Source organism: Bos javanicus, chromosome 14 (assembly GCF_032452875.1).
Source record: "Bos javanicus breed banteng chromosome 14, ARS-OSU_banteng_1.0, whole genome shotgun sequence".
NCBI lineage: Eukaryota > Metazoa > Chordata > Mammalia > Artiodactyla > Bovidae > Bos > Bos javanicus.
In genome coordinates, this window is record NC_083881.1 from 62,474,406 (window position 1) to 62,493,265 (window position 18,860).

The window sequence follows — 18,860 nt, forward strand, 5'->3', positions numbered from 1 at the left end:
TGCTCTTGGGAATGCAAAATGGTACAGGTATTTGGGGAAACAGTTTGGCGGGTTTAACATATTCATACCATACAATCCAACAATCATGTTCCTTGTTATTTATCCAAATAAATTAGAAACATATGTCCCTCCAAATGTTTTAGCAGCTTTGTTTTATAGTTGTCCAAACTTGAAAGTAACCAAGATGTTCTTCAGTAGGTGAATGAATAAACTGGTACATTCATACAATGGAATAGTATTCAACAATAAACGCGTATTCCTAAATGAAGAAGCCAGTCTGAAAGAGCTATCTACCGTATGATACCAACTATATCAATGCTCTGGAAAATTGTCTCCCAACTATGGAGACAATAAAATGGTCAGTGATGTTCAGGGGTTAGGATAGAGGGAAGGGTGAATGGGTGGAGCACAGAGGATTTTCTGGGCAGTGAAACTGTTGTGTTTGATACTGTGGTGCTGGATATATATCATTATACATTTGTCAAAATCCATAGAATGTATAACAGACAGTGAACCCTAATGTAAACCATGAGCTTTAGTTAAAAATAATTTATCAGTATTGACTCATCAATTGTAACAAATGCACAACATTAACATTGGATTTAATAATAGGGGAAATTTATGGAGTGGAGTGGAGCAGGAGGGATGTATATGGGAATTTTGTACAATTTTTCAGTAAACCTAAAGCTGCTCTGAAAAAGTCTGTTAATTAAAAACGAATAGGTAGTGTATGATTGCAACATCTAGGTCTTAATCTATTTCCATTCTTGTTAACATTCATTAATTTTTTGAAACTCAGTCCTGTTTATGGAAGAACAGCAATTCAGCCACTTTATATAACCTAGAGACATAATTCTTAGAATGTATATTCCCACAGTTGCTTACACTGCACTGAAATATTTGTCGACTGGATAAAAGTAGTATAGAAGAATGAATAGATTGATGGATCCCTTTATCCTTAGAATAAAGAAGACTCTTGAAAGGAGGAAGTGATAGTTTAGCAATAATTGGAAGATTTTTTGGAATTTCTATTCAAGTTACCAATTTAGAGCACAGCTGTGGTATAACCAAAAGAAGCAGGGGTAAGGAACGCTCAGCTGGTCAGTCTGCCAGTATTGCTTGAATGCTACTGTGTGCTGGGCCCAGCACACAGATGTTCAACATAGTCAGGGTCCCTTCTGTCAAGGACTAACAGTTTAAAGACTTTGATCATATCTGGGATGGACCATCTTGGTTTTGATTCTAGCTGCAACACATATAGGCTGTGAAATCTTGGGTGATTTACCTGTGCTTTTCATTTCTAATATAGCAATAAGGATCATACCTACCATTGAGAGACTCATGAGGATTAAATTTAGGCATATAAAGCACCTCACAACAAAAATTATAGATGAAGTTTTCCTTTTACTTCTCTATGGAATTGAGAGTACAGTGAGGCTGTCAAAGGCTTTGGATTTCTTTATTTTTATTTTTTTAGGCTTTGCATTTCTTTATCCTCTTTAACTTAATTCTCTACAACCAGCTCAAGGAAAATAGGAAGGAAAAAGTGGGTTAGAGGCAGCTGTGAACTGAGGGGTAAGAGACAACCAACTTCTCTAACTGTTTGATCTGATAAAGACAAATCATTACTCTTTAGAAAATCCCCATAGAAGTTATTGTTTCAAATTAGTGTTTGTGTGTGATTAATTATGATTATTTTTCTTCTTCAAATAATGAGACAGAAACACAAATTCAATACACTTAAAGCTTTACACACACACGCATGCACAAATTCAGTTCAACTGCAAGTAAGTGACAACAGGCAGTTCTTCGTTGATAAAGATTTCCCACGTTGACATGAAAGAACATATTTGTAGAGCCAAGTGGCCACATTTCTCATCCTTTATGGTAGTGGAGGGGCCTATTAACCCTTAGTCCAGTTTTGAGTGGTTATCAGCAACAATGGACAGAAGAGCCCATTCAGAGAGGACCCTGCAGGCAAGCCACGTCTGAATTAGTGCAGACAGACATGGGCAGAAGGACACTCACACACTCTCAATGAGCTCTTGAGCTATGTGGCTTCTCTTCTCAGAGAACCGCCTTTACTGAGTTATATTTTCCTGCAATATTATCTATTTTTATTTGTTTGTTTGTTTGAAAGAGAGACGAAAATTACATGAGCAAGCCGTGTCTTTAATGAAAACCATATACCAATTTGATAGATTTCATTGTCTGGAAAAAACAAAGAACAACAGGTCCTGTGCATAAGCTAATGCCTCCACCTTTTTATTAAGTATGTGTTCATAATAATATAAATTAATTGCCTTAGCTGGAAAGCTTTTGTCAGTTCTCTGTTTCAGAAATCAGGTGCTTAAAATCTTTAACCCATTAATTTTTTTCCAAATGACCTCTGCTTTTTATGATCTTCACATGTCTTAATCTATAATCCCCCCCAAATCCTCTCAGAAGCAGGCAAGAAAAAAACCTAAAGTAAGTGTAAAAATAGTATCATAGCTTCAGATGGGCCACAGAGACATTTGTTTTTAGAACTGGAAGAGTCCTCACTCAGAATTTTCCTTCTTTTAGAGGCCAGTCTGGGGCACTAAGTAGAGGAAATTTTTTAAAGGATAGACAAAGAGTCATTTATTTTTGAGTCTTTCATACAGCTCTTTTTCCTACCCACTGAAATTAAAAACAGACACACACACACACACATTGCCAGTGGATATTGTTGTGGGAAGGAATACAGCTCAGCTCTGTGCTCTGGGGGCAGACCTGGGTTTGAACCTCAACTTTATGACGTACTAGCTGGGATCTCAGTTTCTTCAGTCGAAAATAGGACATAATAATGGTACTTCCCAGGCTGAACTGTCTGAGAAGTAAATCACATAATGCATATGCTGCTGCTAAGTCGCTTCAGTCGTGTCCGACTCTGTGCGACCCCATGGACTGCAGCCCACCAGGCTCCTCCATCCATGGGATTTTCCAGGCAAGAGTACTGGAGTGGGGTGCCATTGCCTTATATAAAGGGCTTAGACTAATGCCTGACCCCCGATAAATATTCAAGTAATGGCACCTTTTATTATCATTTTCTTTACATTAAAGTCATTAGGATGTACCATGATAAGTTCTAGATACACACCAGTACAGAAGCTACTTTCCACATGTGACTTTTAATTTAATTAAAATAAAATAAAAGTCAACATTCAATTCCTCAGTTGCATTAGCCACATTTCAGGGGCTTAGTACCACATGTGGCTAGTATTTTTTTCCCCTCCATGAGTTTTGATGAGAGGAAATTGAAAAGTCAGTGGTGTAGAGGAAATTCAAATATCAGTTGGATAGCTGAACCCTGTTGTTGATGATGATGACAAGCACAGGTAAAATCTGAAGGTTTACCATGTATCAGTGCTTTTTTTTTTCTACACAAATCACATTTTATTTGTAAAGCATTACATATAACTCAGTTATGTAACAAAGAATAAAATGTAAGAATTTTTAATGTTATTCTCACATGCACTCATTCAGATGGGCACATAATACTCCTAGGCTATGTTTCAGTGAGGTTAAAAGCCTTTTCAGGGTCACAGGGCTGCTGTAGAAATGGAGCTGAGATTTGAGCCAAGACTCTCTGTCTCCAGGGTCAGTGGACTGGAATCATTATGTTTTCTTTTAAGATGCCTTTGAATGAGGCAGTTCTCAACATTTTGGTCATTACTCAATGACCTTCCCTCAGAGTATAGCCCATAGAAGCAAAAGGAGGGGAAGCTAGACTTGGTCCCTTTCAGTTACGGTGCTGGACATTAAAGAAGGCAGAGCACCAAAGAACTGATGCTTTCAAACTGTGGTGCTGGAGAAGACTCTTGAGAGTCCCTTGGAGAGCAAGGAGATCAAACCACTCAATCCTATAGGAAATCAATCCTGAATATTCATTGGAAGGACAGATGCTGAAGCCGAAGCTCCAATACTTTGGCCGCCTGATGCAAAGAGCCAACTCACTGGCCAAGACCCTGATGCTGGGAAAGATTGAGGGCAAGAGGAAAGGGGGGCAACAGAGGATGAGACGGTTGGATGGCATCACTGACTCAATGGACATAGTGAAGGACAGGGAAGCCTCACGTGCTGCAGACCATGGGGTTGTAAAGAGTCGGACACAACTGAGCGACTGAATGACAGCAACAACCTTGGTTTCATGGCAGCAGTGCATTATGGTGGGAAGCCCTGAGTTTAGAAATAGAGACTTAAGTTTGATTTTAAACAGTTGCTAACCTTTGTGAGCCTTGTTTTTCTCCTCTGTTTTCTTCATCCGTTTTTTGGTAGAGTTGTTGTCTCCTGAAATCTGTGCACTTCAGGGCACCCCCTCTGTGCAAGGCCTTCTTCTAAGCACTTCTCACATACTAATACACTGACATCTCACAGCCCCTTACCTAGTAGATTCTGTTAGCATCCCTGTTTTATTAGTATCAAAATTGAAGGCTTGAGAAGACCAGTAACTTGCCTAGACTCACACAGCTACTGACATTGCTACAATCCAACTCATATAGACTTGCTCCAAGGCTATGCACTTGATAATAAAGATCCTCTCCAAATGTTAAAGGAATCCTTCTTAAATTTCCCCCATGCAACTCTTTGGATGCCTTTTGGAGTCCCTTCTGATTGGTCACAAAAATTCTTTCTAACTTATAGAAACATGTGTTCAATATGTCAACCACCCCTCTTCACCCTGCTAACTCCATTTGTAGAATGAGGTGTGGTCCTTTCCTTCCCATGCCTGGAGAAGTTATGCTGAGCTTTTTCCTCAGCCCAGGACAGCAGTTTCCCAAATGTTCTTCTCTTCCTGAACCACTTCTCTGAGTCCTCAAATTCCTTGTTAATCCTAGCAAGGATTAACTCCTTTTTGGGGGGTCACTTTATTCGTTATTTAAAGTTGTAAATAAAAACTCTACAGACTCTCCAGCTGTCTTCCCAAACTCCTCTTCTCTCTCTCTCTTCTAGTATTTTATCAGACTTAATTAGACGTAAATTCCTTAAAAAAAGAATTACTTTAAAATAACTCACATAGCAATTTTCCATATGTTGTTTTAACACGTTCTGCTTAAAATGAAGGCCATAGCTGATGGCAAGTAACTGAAAATATATTGAGATTCTAACATACTTCTGAGTGTTAACTCAGAGATTCTGATAGTATTTTACCATCAGTCATTTGAAGCAAATTAGAGTTCTTGAACCAATGATAGAATCAGTTTTCCTCCCAGTAGTGATGCAACCGAAGTCCTAGAGTTTAGGAGTAGCAGCTGGGTGTCATCTTTCTGGCTTGGCCTTTCAGGAAGGGACAAGGAAGCAAAGAAAATGAACAGCTACAAAACATTCCCCTTCCAACCCCTCCTTCTACCTCCAACCTGATTTAGTACAACATAGGTAGCTGCATTTTTTTATTAAAAAAAAATTCTATCTGTGATAGAAATGGAGAACAGCTGCTTGCTAACCTCCTGACATTTTGCCTTTTACATTTTAATTCCAAGTTCAGGTCACTTAGTTGTCCCCACTTCTTTGAGTTTTCCTTGTCCAAGCCTCCAATCCTCGGACTTAAATTATTTTTACAGCAATTTGCTAACACCCAGATTTTCAATCCATGATGACCTAGTAATGTTGAATCAATAGTACAGATACTTGCTGCTAGATTAAGGACAAGATAACTATCAACTCTATGGGAACAATTAGAAATATAGAAAGCAGGAGGAAGAACATCAAAAAACAAAACTAAACCCACCAACCAAACAAGCCCACCAAACCCTCTAAATTCTTTCTCATTAAAGAAGATTTTCCAAAGCTTAAACTTCAGCAAAATATTATCCTCAAATGGAAATGAGTCAAGGACTCACATGGGCCATATGCTACTTGAGGAATCCAGTTAGATGCCCATAATTATGTGATGAAAAGTTTAAACAAGAATAAGCAGGTATGACCAAAATGACTTCCTTGTGTGAGAGGTGAGTTTACAGTTCGCTTTTAATACCTTGATGACAGTAAATCTAAGGTAAGTCTCAGGGGACCTTTTCGTTGGCAGGGCACTTTGCTGTGGTGGGTCCTCTCCTGGCACACACAGAGAAGGGGTGTGCTCGGTCCCTTCACGCGTGTTTTCTTTTTCCTCCCATCCCAGCGGCTGCTCGAATCCTCCTTGTCAGAATGGAAAGATGAGGGGAGCCAGAAAGTTTTGACTTGACGTCATTGCTGTCACACAGCTTTATAGTCTCTGGATCTGGCAGGTATTTAAGGCTAAAGTTTTTCCTCCTGGGTGTTTTTATAGACTCTTCAGAGACTACCCACTTCCCCAGCCCCACACTCCCACTCCCACCCACACTCCCACCCCTGCGTGCGGCTCTAATCACTGGGGCCTTTCCCCAGTGTAGTTCTCTTTATGCAGACGATGCACCGTCTCTTCTTTGACTCTTCATTTACTCCCTCTTCATCCCAAGGAATCTAGAGTCACCTCTAGCTTTCATCAAGCATCTAGGAGACCCTACTAGAAGGCCCTCAGGTGACCTCACACCAGCCCTCACACAGCCCCCTGTCCACTTTGTCACCGGAAATATGCAAGCGTTCTTTGCACTGATGAGCTCTGGGAGTGCAGGCCCATCTGCTTCCAGTATGTCCTTGAACTCAGGTCGGCCACTCAAGTCCGCTTCCCACCTTGTAGGATTTTCAATCCAAGGTGACTTCTGCAGTGCAGGAGTAAACTGCCCTTCACCAGGCTTGAAGTGGAAATAGCTGGCCTTCACCTCTTTCCCAGGGGTTAAAAATATAGCTCTCTCCAAATAAATCCTTCTCACAAATGATTTTCTCAGTTGTCTCCCTCTCGTCTCTCTCTTTGATATTCTTGTTGAAGGTGAGGGGTCTGCATTCTGTCACTGGTTATTGGGCACTAAAAGTTTGCCATGGGTTTGTCGTCTCTAAACTGAGAGAAAAGTTCTCATTTTGACACGTTGCCACATACGTAATCCACAGACTACACTCACGGAGGACTGTGTGTGCTGTTAGGTCTGGACCAAGCTAGGGCTAAATGTGCTCTCAGAGGGATTTTAGCAGGGAGTTCTTCCCAGGAAAAAGACCTCTACTCAATGGGTAATGCCCTGATTAGAGGAGCTAAATGGCTTGAAACCCACTCTACCATAGTAGTGATTGGATTTTTTTTTTTTGATTAGAAAGAGGAAATGTTTTTCTTTGGTCAAAATCTCAAGGGTAATTGGGTTCCAGCAGGGAGGCATTTGCTCTTGATTGCAGCCCTCTGTGTTTAGACTGGTGTGTCATTGCAGCCTGTCCCTAGACTTCCAGGCCATGCCAAGTGGAGAATTCTGAGTTTACCTATCAGCTGGGCTGGCAGTTTTCAGAGAGCAGTTTCAGTTGCTTTGACTTTCTCTTTTGAGCTCCTCCTGTCTTTGCTTGGGGGTCTGCATTCCTCGTATCAAACTGGCTTTTGAAAGAACTTCCTACTCTCTAGGTCAGGGGTCCTTACAAAAGTGGCCCCAAGCCACCCGTGGCCCACGGGTGAGATTTTTGTTTGGCTGGTAGGTCTGCACAATGTTTTAAAAGCCAAGTCATCTAGGCTTGTTCCTTTCAACCTGATCACATAGTTGTTGTGGGTTAACTGCACACCTGCAGGCACTGAAGCTTTCCTACCTCCTTTTGGATCTTTCGGGATAGCTTCCAGTGTGAATTAAGGTAAATGCTCTGAAATGAATCAATATGTCTTTGAGTGATTAGGAGATAAGGTAAAGTTCCTTTTTGTAGTTTTCCATTTCCTTTGTCCACGACTGATTGTTTAGTGGGAAGAGGAGTGATGCGTGCTAAGTTGCTTCAGTCTTGTCTGACACTTTGCGACCCCCGTTTGCAACCCCATGGGCTGTAACTCACCAGGCTCCTCTGTCCATGGGATTATGCAGGCAAGAATACTGGAGTGGATTTCCATGCCCTCCTCCAGGGAATCTTCCCGACCCAGGGATTGAACCTGTGTCTCTTATGTCTCCTGCATTAGCAGGCAGGTTCTTTACCACTAGCGCCACCTGGGAATCCCTGAGAGGAGTGATGGGAGAGTATCAGAAATAAAGGGCCTCATCTCTCTGTGGCATGAAGGCTGCTCAGGTGAGGGCTGTGCACAAGTAGAGACAAAAGAGGGGCATTTATTACACACACACACACACACACACACAAAAAGGATATACTCACATTTTCCCTCCACACTGACAAGAGTTCTTTAACACTTAAATTGAGAAATTAGTCAAGAAGATGAGGGATGACTAAGTAGGCCTTTGGTCAGTGATATAATGGGACCAAAACACATTGGGCAGATATGCCTTTATCCCTTCAACTTCTCCAGAGTACAACCAAAGCGGTGCCCACAAACTAAAGCACCCTCATGTCCACAGCAGCCCTGACCTGTGGGACAGCCTGGCGGGGTACTCTTTGAACTAGAAAGTGGCCTGTCTCCATATTATGAAGGTGGATACTCTAGCAGCTCACCTTGAACAATCCCAGTGACAAGACCACTATTGTCACACATGGATTTGGCAGCCCCTTGGGAGGCATTGCCAACCCTCCGCCAACTGGTTTTTTAATGGATTTTCTGTGACTGAGTTTACCTGGGAGGAACGCCTGTTGCAGCTAGTCAACATGGCAGCCCGTCTACGCTCCAGAGTGTGTGTGATGTGGGCTGTGTGAGTCTAATTATAGCATCATGAACCCACTTGCATCTGTGTCTCATCTCAAATCCAGAATTCTGTTGGAACCAGGATTTGATTTACCTGGTCACACTCCTGCTTGCCCCTGGAGCTGTGGTCTTTTCTAGGGGGTGCAAAAAGCTCATTCTTTCTTGCCTGTGTTCATCCCCCCATACCCCACCCTCCTTAACATTCTACTCAGGACAATAGGTAAATGGTGGAAATCTGTTCTTTCCCTGATGTGGGTTACTTTTCTCCAGGAAAACACACTCCAGTGTTCTGGAATTCTGGAGTTCATTCAGAATACTCCAGTATTCTGGCCTGGAGAATTCCATGGACTGTGTATAGTCCATGGAGTTGCAAAGAGTTGGACACGACTGAGTGACTTTCACTCAATGTTGTAGAACCTGCTAAAACCATAGGCTTTAGTTCTTGCAATGTTTTATAGCAGGAAACAAGCAAAGTTAGTTGTGCTTTTGTGGTGTATTTAGATTCCAGCATTGATTACAAGAACAATAAACACTTGTCCAGTGCTTAATAGGAGCTAGGCTTTTATCATATTGTTTTATAGGTGAGGAAACTGAGGCACAGAGAAGTCAAGGAATTGGCTTGAGCACATCTGGTGAGTAAGTGGGGGAGAAGAGGGAGTCGAATTCAGGCAGCATGGCTCCTGAATCTTTGTTTCTAATCATCACTGCCTGGACTCCTTCAGATTAATGATGAAAAATTCAAGTGAGATTTCATGTGAAGGTTCAATGAACTCCAAAGTATTAAACAGATATCAATTATCCCTTTCTGTGTTCCTTAGGGGTGAATGTTATGGACAGGCACTCCTTCTGAAGAGAGTAGAAGTATGAGAAAGAACTTTAGCAGCACATGTGCTGATAATGTCACCAGGATGGTCATTGCATTAGTTTTCTATTGTTGGGGGCTTGGACTTCAAATAACACAAATTTATTATCTCTTAGTTCCTGGGGGTCAGGAGTCCGGCATAGGCTAGCTGGATCCTGCTCAAGGTCATCTCAGGCTGAAATCCAGTGGCAGCTGGGGCTGTCATCTGAGGCTCAGGGCTGTCTTCTCAGATCACTGGTTGTTGGCTGGATTCATTTCCTTGAGGTTGTAGGACTGACATCCCTCCTTCCTTGCTAGCCTTTGGCCGGGAGCACCCTCAGCTCTCGAGAACTCCTGAGGTTCCATGCCAGTTGTCTCTCCCATAGGCAGTTTGCAGCACAGATGTCTGCTTTCTTCCAGGCCAGGAGGAACTCACCTCTCTCTGGCTGGCTGGGATGGAGTGGCTGTCCCGTCACTACTAGTCATATGAAAGGAAGTGAAAGTGTTAGTCGCTCAGTCATGTCCAAGTCTTTGCAACCCCTAGGACTGTAGCCCGCTAGGCTCCTCTGTCCTTGGGATTCTCCAGGCAAGAATACTGGAGTGGGTAGCCATTCTTTTTGCCAGGGGATCTTCCTGACCCAGTGGTCGAACCTGTGTCTCTCGCATTGCAGGCACATTTTTTTACCGTCTGAGCCACCGGGGAAGCATATAATGTAACCTAATTGAGGAAGTGGCCATCCCATCACAGTTCCCCACTAGAGGGGAGGGATACAGGTGGATACAACCTGGGTGATGGAGTCTTGGGGGTATCTTAGAATTCTGCCCCCTCGGTTGCAGTTTTGGAGCCCAGAGGGATTTCAGCAACACTGCCAAAGTGGATGTTAGAAAATTGTGGAATGGGTTACTAGTGCACAGGGATATGTCCCCTAAACATATTTATGTGCTATTCTGGTTAATGCTATAGAATCTTGAGCCTTCTGCTTAGGTTTCCTAGGGGCTTTTCTGCCACGGGAATAATCAAGGCCACCAAATGCCAGGTGGGGAGAACAGCCAGGGAGTTTGTGGACTTGATTCTGGTGAAAGTTGATGCAGCACCCTTTGCAGGCACACAGGCTCACCCTGTTTCTTACATACTTTGCAAACCCTGCACACAGTACTATGTGATGGATGTCCACAGCAAGGGTTGCTCTTTGACAGAATGTAATTACTGCCTCTGTCCCACTGGCCCACAGACAATTGTTTTCTTTCCACATGGTGTGGACAGAGTCTGTGTGGATGGTGCTGGTTTGATTTCTGTCATATTTTATTTGCCCATTCCCTGAAGGCAATTTAAATCCCCAAATTGGTTCAGTTGAGAATTACCATGGAGGAGCCCTAGGATCAGTTTAGTACCGTAAAGCAATGGCCATTAGGAAATTTCAATGAGTCAGAGGCCCTAGAAGACCCCATACGAAGCAACAGTATCCTCACCAGCTGGAAACTGTTGCTAAAGTTAAGTATATGCACACTGATAAACTCAGATGGCTCAGGGTTGAAGGCAGAGCATAGAGAGAATTTATTTGGGCACAGGTTGAGTGCTTTGAAACTTCAGGTGTTGAAATAATACAAATATTTATTGTTAAAAGATATATATATACACAAAGTGCTATCAGTTCAGGTTAAGGTCCTTTATTTAGTTTTCTTGAAGATTTAAAAACAACAGCTGTATCTCATGGTCAAGAAAGAAGGAGGCAAACTGATGTGAAATACTTCAGTTTGTTCAAATAGTCATGCTAAGAACTGGGTCCCTTCCAGTTCTAGGCTGAGGGCAGTGGCCATCAGGAATATTTCAGTGATGGTACCGAGAGCATTCTTTTATTTTGAAATTTATGAATGTAACACAGTCATCCCTTGGCATCTGTGGGAGATTGGTTCCAAAATCCATAGATGTTCAAGTCCCTTGTATAAAATTGCCTAGTACAGTGGGCTCTTGTATCTGTGGTTTTCACCAATGGGTTTCTTTGGGTGGGTAGGTTTCTGTGGATCTGCGGTTGGTTGAATCCATGGATGTGGAACCAGTGGCTACAGAAGGCCAACTACATGTGTTCTTGGCAAAAAAATAAAATTAGAAAAATAGAAGAAAGAAAAAAGTTTCAAACATTGTATATGATTTCAATAACAGTTGGTATTTTGCCATACATGTGCATATATATTATACACATATGAGAGGGTAACAGGCGGGAAGCCCAGAGGTCCCCAGGCAGCAGGAGGAAATAAACTGCAAATGGCAGATGTTTCTTTTCCTTCTCTACATGAAATTAAAAGGGGGTTCTTTTAATTCTGTGTTGACGACACCTGGCTCTGCCTTGAGCTAACCAATGTGTGTTTTCTTAGGTCAATGAAACTGTGTATTTGCTTTGGAATTTGCCTTTCTTCAAAATGGTTCTGCCTAAGACTAACTTTTATTTTCTCAAAACTTGGGCTGATAATGGCTCAACAAACCAGTGTTCTTGTCAATTGTTTTATGGCTGGGGGATGATACACCTCATGCCATCCTATCTCAAAAGTGCAGATTGTGGGAGAGGGGCCTGGTGAAACTCCGTCAGCCCTGAGGTGTTTCTCTTACATGATTAACAGCTTTCTAACAGACAAAACACCTTGCTGCAAACCAGCAAGGGGGCACTTTCTCTGTCCCCTTCTGATATCTGTCAGAAGCTTTCCCTATCTCTGCTATACTTTAATAAAACTTTGCTACACAAAATGCTCCAAGTAGTCAAGCCTCATCTCTGACCCCAGATCAGAATCCTCTCCTCTGGAGGTCACAAATCCTGGTGTAGTACTTGGCTCGCAGCAGCAACCTTTCACACACACGCACCCAATATAATTTCATTTAAAACATTTTTACAAGTATATTTTGAGATTTTTAATGTGACATTAGATATTCTTCTATAGTATAATGGTGTGATGGTTGAGAGTACAGAATTCTGCAATCAGAACAGCCTTCCTGAGTTTGAATAGCTCAGCGCCATCTAAATCAGTGGTCTTGGGCAAATTACTTAACTTCTTTGCCTTAGTTTTTCTCTGTAAAATGGGGGCAATAATAGTACTTACATCATAGAATTATAGTAAAGATTAAATGTGTTAATATATTTACAAATTGCTTAGAATAGAGGCTGCTGCATGGTAAGTGCTATGTAATGTTTGTTTTTATTAATGGTTGCATAGAATTCCATCTTCTGGGTGAGTCATAACTTATTTACCATCCACTGCTTGCTATTTGGATTTTTTTTTCTTGAACACCATCTCACTGTTTATTTAGGTGATTTTGAAGTTCACACACTTACACCCTGGATGTTTTTGATTTTTGATGATTACAAATTGTGAAACCCTGGTACACACTTTTTGTGTGCCCATTTAAAAAGTTATTTCTTTGTTTCAGGAAATAAAGTTTCTGGATGAAAATATATTAGTATTTTTACGGTTTCTGTTACATATTAGCAATTAATCTCTGAAAGGCTGCACCAGCTTACGTGTCTATAGTACTGAGAATGCCTGTTGTTCTCAGTGATGAGACACAAACAGTATCTTGCTTTGTTTCCATTGGCATTTCTTTGATTACAAGCCAGAGAAGTTTTTCCATGTGTTTATTTACAATTTACATTTATTCTTTATAAATTATTGCTTCCTGGCCTTTACCAATTTTTACATTTCTCTCTTAATCTGACATTAAATGCTTCTAGTATATCCAAGGCATACTGAGTGCATTCAACAATAATCATGATGAAGATGCTGAAGACAGTTGCCCAAGGCATATATCACATCTCAGAGGCAGTAACCTCCTATAGTCAAATTCTTGTGCAAGGCTCGCTCAGCTCCTGATCTTCCATCAGAGGCATTTCATCATAGCCTCCATGTTCTTCAAATTTGTTATTATTATTATTATTTGGTTATATTTCTATGGGGCTTCCCAGGTGGTGCTAGTGGTAAAGGATCCGTCTACCAATGCAGGAGACTCAAGAGAGCCAGGTTTGATCTCTGGGTCAGGAAGATCTCCTGGAGAAGGGAATGGCTACCCACTCCAGTATTCTTGCCTGAAGAATCCCATGGACAGAGGAGCCTAGTTGGCTACAGTCCATGGGGTTGTAAATAGTCGGGCACAACGCAACTGAGCACACATAGCAACAGTGTAAATCTGTGGTATAAAGAACTTATGGTTCAGTTATTTGAGGAAGAGGTTGCCATGAATTTTGCTTGAAACACTGCAAGAACAGGATTGTATCCTGCCTCTGTAACTTCAGAAATCATCTTGTATGGCAAAATCAATACAATATTGTAAAGTAAAATAAATAAATTAATTAAATTAATAACAAGTTTTTAAAAAAGAAATCATCTTGAGGTGATGCACTTTTCTGAATGAGATTTCATTAGTGACAATTTTCGTCTTTGCATCACAATAAATATTGTGACTACCTTGGAGAGAATCTCTTGGTTTATTAATGAGCTAAGTAGTCATCTAATGAGAAACTGTCAGTAATCCTGTGAACATGTGGAAGAAGATTTATTTTTAAAGGCCTGGGTGTGCAACGGGTCTCAGGAACAAGAATTTATTCACTCTTTAAATTGACTCCTGAATTCTGCCTTCCCGTTGGCTATGGAGACCTCTGGCTACATGGTATGCTGTTGCTGAGTGTTGAATATCAGCAGCAGTTGATGGTCTTAACTTGTGTTCCTGATTTTCTCCATGCAAATCTTGCAGGCTAAAACACATGATAAAATCATGTTTTTAAAATACCACAAAAACATGTAAACTTCAGTGAAGTGAAACTTGTTCTGTTCTGGAAAATAGACCAAGATCAATGGGGATAAGTTCAACATTTCCTGTTAATGTAAGAAAGAACTGATTTTTTTTTTTTTTTTTAAATCTCAGAAAGTGTCTCCTCATAGTATGGGTCACCTTTTGAAGCAGTCACTGGGATTTTTCCAGCATAGATCAGATGATTAAAAAGTAATGGTTACTGGATTTAAGATGGAGAAGGTGGGACCATGCACTAGGTAACTTCTAAACTAGATTACTTCTAAGGTTTTTTCCAACTTGGAGATTCTACAATTATGTTAATTAAAAGAAATCATCTGCCTATTTTTCTAAAGTGGTAAAACTGGAAGTAGAGTGGTGGTTACCAGGGGTTGGAAGGAGGAGGAAAGGGGACTTGTTATTTAATGGGCATAGAGATGTGCTAGGTGAAAAGTTCTGGACATCTGTTTCAACAAAGTGAACATACTTAACATGACTGTACACCTAAAAATGGTCCAGAAGGTAATTTTTCTGTATATTTGTTTTACCAAAATAAAACCAGAATAAAACACCCATGAAACTGCTATGAGTTTTGCTCTAGGCCAGGCACTAGGGGACCCATAAGTCCAAGACAGTCCCTGCTCTCAGCTGGTTCACTTCCCCTCTTCTGTGAGAAGTGAGGTGCCTGGGCAAGCCAGGGTCCTCAAGAGCCAGTTGAGGCATCACTGCCCTTGCTCCTGTGGGCACAGCCAGTAATCCAAAGAAACAGAACGCCTTCTCCCTTCTGCTGTCTTCCAATTTCCTGCTAGTGCCCCAGATGATAGAACCCAATAGGAAGCCAGCTGCTGAGTTAGTCTGAAAAAGGTGGTGTGCATAGAATGTACATAGAAAGGAAGAACGTCCACAGAAAAGAGTGTGGAGTTGAGCGAGGAAGGTGCTGTGAGGCACAGTCCATCCCTTTGTCTCTTCCGCATCCGCTCACAGCCTTCTACCCACACACAAACTCGATAAAACAACCCCAGCAGCATTGAAGTGCTTCCCTTGATACAACTATCCCTTTAACAAATGAAGGCATGCCCCCCTTTCCCCCAATAAGGGAGATAACAAAGTTTCATCAGTCAGTGCATCCATGTTTGAATGAGCTTAGTGACTCTCACTAAGGTTAGTCAAAATCCCACTGTATAACCCACAAGGCTAAATTGTAAAGTTAAACGATCAACCAGCATCCCTGATATGACAGAGCAGGGGAAAGGAAAAAGGAGGAAGTGATTTCTATATACAAATATGTACATAAAAAAACAAAGAAGAAAATACACATAGTTGCTGTAGTTCTCACTTCTCTAGCTGATCACAAGGCCATAACTGATATATAGTGGTAGGTAGATAGATATAGGATCTGCATATGAACATGAATTTGGGCAAACTCCAGGAGATGGTGGAGAGGGAGGCCTGGCGTGCTGCAGTCCACGGGGTTGCAGAGTTGACATGACTTATCGACTGAACAACAGCAACAATATGAAACTATATCTGTAGCTATATGCTTTTCTTCTTCTCTTATCCACTTTCATGTACCGCTTCCTTTTAACTAGTCCTTTGGTTTGTGAGGATTCTTTCTCTGCTGGATTGTGGCTTCATTCCTGAAGAGTCTGTGTCCCTAGTCGTTCTTTCTTTATTGGGCTGGTAAAATCCTCCATCAACTTTACTACTGAACATGGAAGTAATAAATGGAACCCCAGAGAATCCTCTGAATTACAGACATCTCTCTTCAGGCCGCTATTGTTTAGCAGCAGAGTCCTATTTTCATCTTTACATTTGGGACCAATCAACTTAACATGGACAGCAAAACCTTTCTTTGTCCATTAGTTTAATGGCACAAGGAGTCTAAAATGACAAGGAGGAAGTCTCAAATTTGAGTATGGTAGAACCATTTTTTGTGCCCATAATGGAACTAGCAGAGCCCCAAATCTCAGGAGTGGGAAGCAAAATTTTGTTTAAGTGTAATAATAAAAGCAGACCCTATAACTTTAATCCTTGGTTTCCAGATCCAAGTGTCCTAGTTATGGAAGAAATAACACTCTATATGGGTTGTTGACTCAAAGCATATACTGCAGGCTATAAGATAGTGCCATAAATTTTCAAGGTGTTATCTCCCAGTGGGTGACAATACTGAGCCTTCAGTTGGTGATTCCACCATTCTGTCACGCCAGCTGCTTCTGGATGATGGAGTGTGTGGCAAGACCAGAGAATTTCATGGTCATAAACCAGTTGCTGTACTTCTTTTGCTGAGAAATTAGTGCCTGGTCAGAAGAAATGTTGTGATGGGTACTATGATGATCAGTAAGTATGTGGATGGTGGTGTTTGCAAAAGGCAAATCCATATCCAGAATGTATTTATTCCAGGGAGGATAAATCTTTGCCTCCTTCTTTCTGGAAGGAGATCAAGGTAATCAACCCAAGGTAATCAGATTGGCTAGCTGGCCACCAGGGCTCATTGTTGGCTCCTGCTGTTGGGAAGTTGAGAACTCAGCGATGGTGATAGCAGGATTTTCTTGGTGGGCCTTTGCACAACCAGCTTGATGCTGCCATTGACACTCTGAAGGCAAGTCTTTGGAGAAAGCACTGGAAAAAAAAAAAAGCATAGGGAAAGCACTGGGGAAAAAAGGCTGACTGTCATCTGATATCCTCAGAATGTTATCTTGTCTACCTTATCATTGAGAGCCTCTGCAGTGGTGCTCTTTTGTGGATATTCACATGGGATACAAATATTTCATGGGGCTTCCCTGATGGCTCAGTGGTAAAGAATCTGCTTGCAATGCAGGAGACATAGGAGATGCAAATTTGATCCTTGGGTAGGGAAGATCCCCTGGAGGAGAAAATGGCAACCCACTCCAGTATTCTTGCCTAGAAAATCCCATGGATAGAGGAGCCTGGTGGGGCCATGGGGGTCACAAAGAGTAGGACACGGCTGAGCAACTGAGTGTGAACACACACACACACACAAATATTCAATACCCTTTCTCCATTCCAAAAGATCATCCATACACCTATTTCACAGTCCTCCTTTTTACCAAATTTCCAATTCCATCCTTTCTAATTCTCTGACCATCTGGCTAAATCATTAACTACTACTTATGAGTTGGTATAGATTTGCACTTCTGGCTATTTTTCAGCCTAAACAAAGTGGATATTCAGACGTCCTGTAAAGTTCTACCAACGGGCAGGATTGTCTTTCTCCACTATTTTCCAGGGCCACTCTGAGTGAATATGCACCAGTCTGTTTCCAGCTAGTGCTGGTAATAGAATGATCTTTTTTTGATCGTTAACTGGTTACAGGGAGCTCCTTATGAAGTCATGGGTGTGGGCTGAGAAAGGGAAAGCAACGTAGCACAAGTAGTGGCCATAGGAAGCTGAGTCACCTAATTATATAACTTCTTGTACCTTCCAGACCTGCTGTAGACCTAGCATATATATTATACATATATATATATATATATATAGGTGACAGACTGGGACTACACATAACTGAGTCTATGGTATGGGGGATCAAATGACACAGTTAATTTATAGTGGATACCTTAGGTCATGTGGTCATCAAGTGTCCAAGGCCAGGAGTTCAAGAGCCTAGGAATGTGCTTTCAAGGGGAAAAATCAGCAGCTGTTTCTCTGAGGGAGAAAATCAACAGAAAAGCCTGGTGTTTTCCCAAAACATTAGTATTCTAAGTTTTGATTTTTATATAGGGCTTGCCCCATGATTGTTAAGTCATCCCCTTTTTTGGTGGGGGGTGGGGGATGAGCCCCCCACCATATAACACTTTTAGGGAATCACGATGAGATTTATTGGGAATGGAGGCCATAGCCAGTCAGCATCTTTCCTTTCATGTTTTCTTCATTGAATTATATTTCTTCCTAGCCGACTTATTCTAATATTTATTATAGAAATGTATTGAATATATTTTAACTCTCCTTTCCCAAATATAAATCATTGATGCATTATTTATCTATCATACTTCCCCTAAATTTGGAAAATATCAGAAGCTTCTTTATATCCTTTTTCATGCTTCTAAGGAGTTTGCTAGAAGTATCTTCTTTTTTTAAAAAATCAAGTTACTTTGTTGTAAAACAAAACACAGATAGATCCCCTCTTCCAAGTGAAATATATAGCTTAGTCAATTAGAAAGTGAAAGTGAAAGTCGCTCAGTGGTGTCTGACTCTTTGCGACCCCATGGACTGTATAGTCCATGGAATTCTCCAGGCCAGAATACTGGAGTGGGTAGCCTTTCCCTGCTCCAGGGATCTTCCCAAGCCAGGGATCTAACCCAGGTCTCCTGCATTGCAGGTGGATTCTTTACCAGCTGAGCCACAGGGGAAGCCCAAGAATACTGGAGTGTGTAGCCTATCCCTTCTCTAGCAGATCTTCCCAACCCAGGAACTGAACCTGGGTCTCCTGCATTGCAGGCAGATTCTTTACCAAGTGAGCTATGAGGGAAGTCCAGCTTAGTCAATTATCATAAGGCAAAAGCATTTGTAACTACAACCAAAGTTCAGCAAGTAAAAATTATCACCCA

General features: G+C 41.5%; 1 protein-coding gene across 5 annotated transcripts in view; it reads left to right on the forward strand.

The window, feature by feature from the left end:
• The window catches only part of NCALD (neurocalcin delta), a 468,302-nt gene that overhangs the window by 108,314 nt on the left and 341,128 nt on the right, over window positions 1-18,860 (forward strand). For 2 of the 5 annotated variants that reach the window (XM_061439260.1, XM_061439261.1), the window contains exon 1: window positions 9,264-9,315. The exons of the other annotated variants lie outside the window; for them this stretch is intronic. The gene's annotated coding sequence lies outside the window, so the exon portion shown is untranslated. Of the gene's footprint in view, window positions 1-9,263; window positions 9,316-18,860 lie in introns of those variants that run through there. 5 annotated transcript variants of the gene reach the window in all.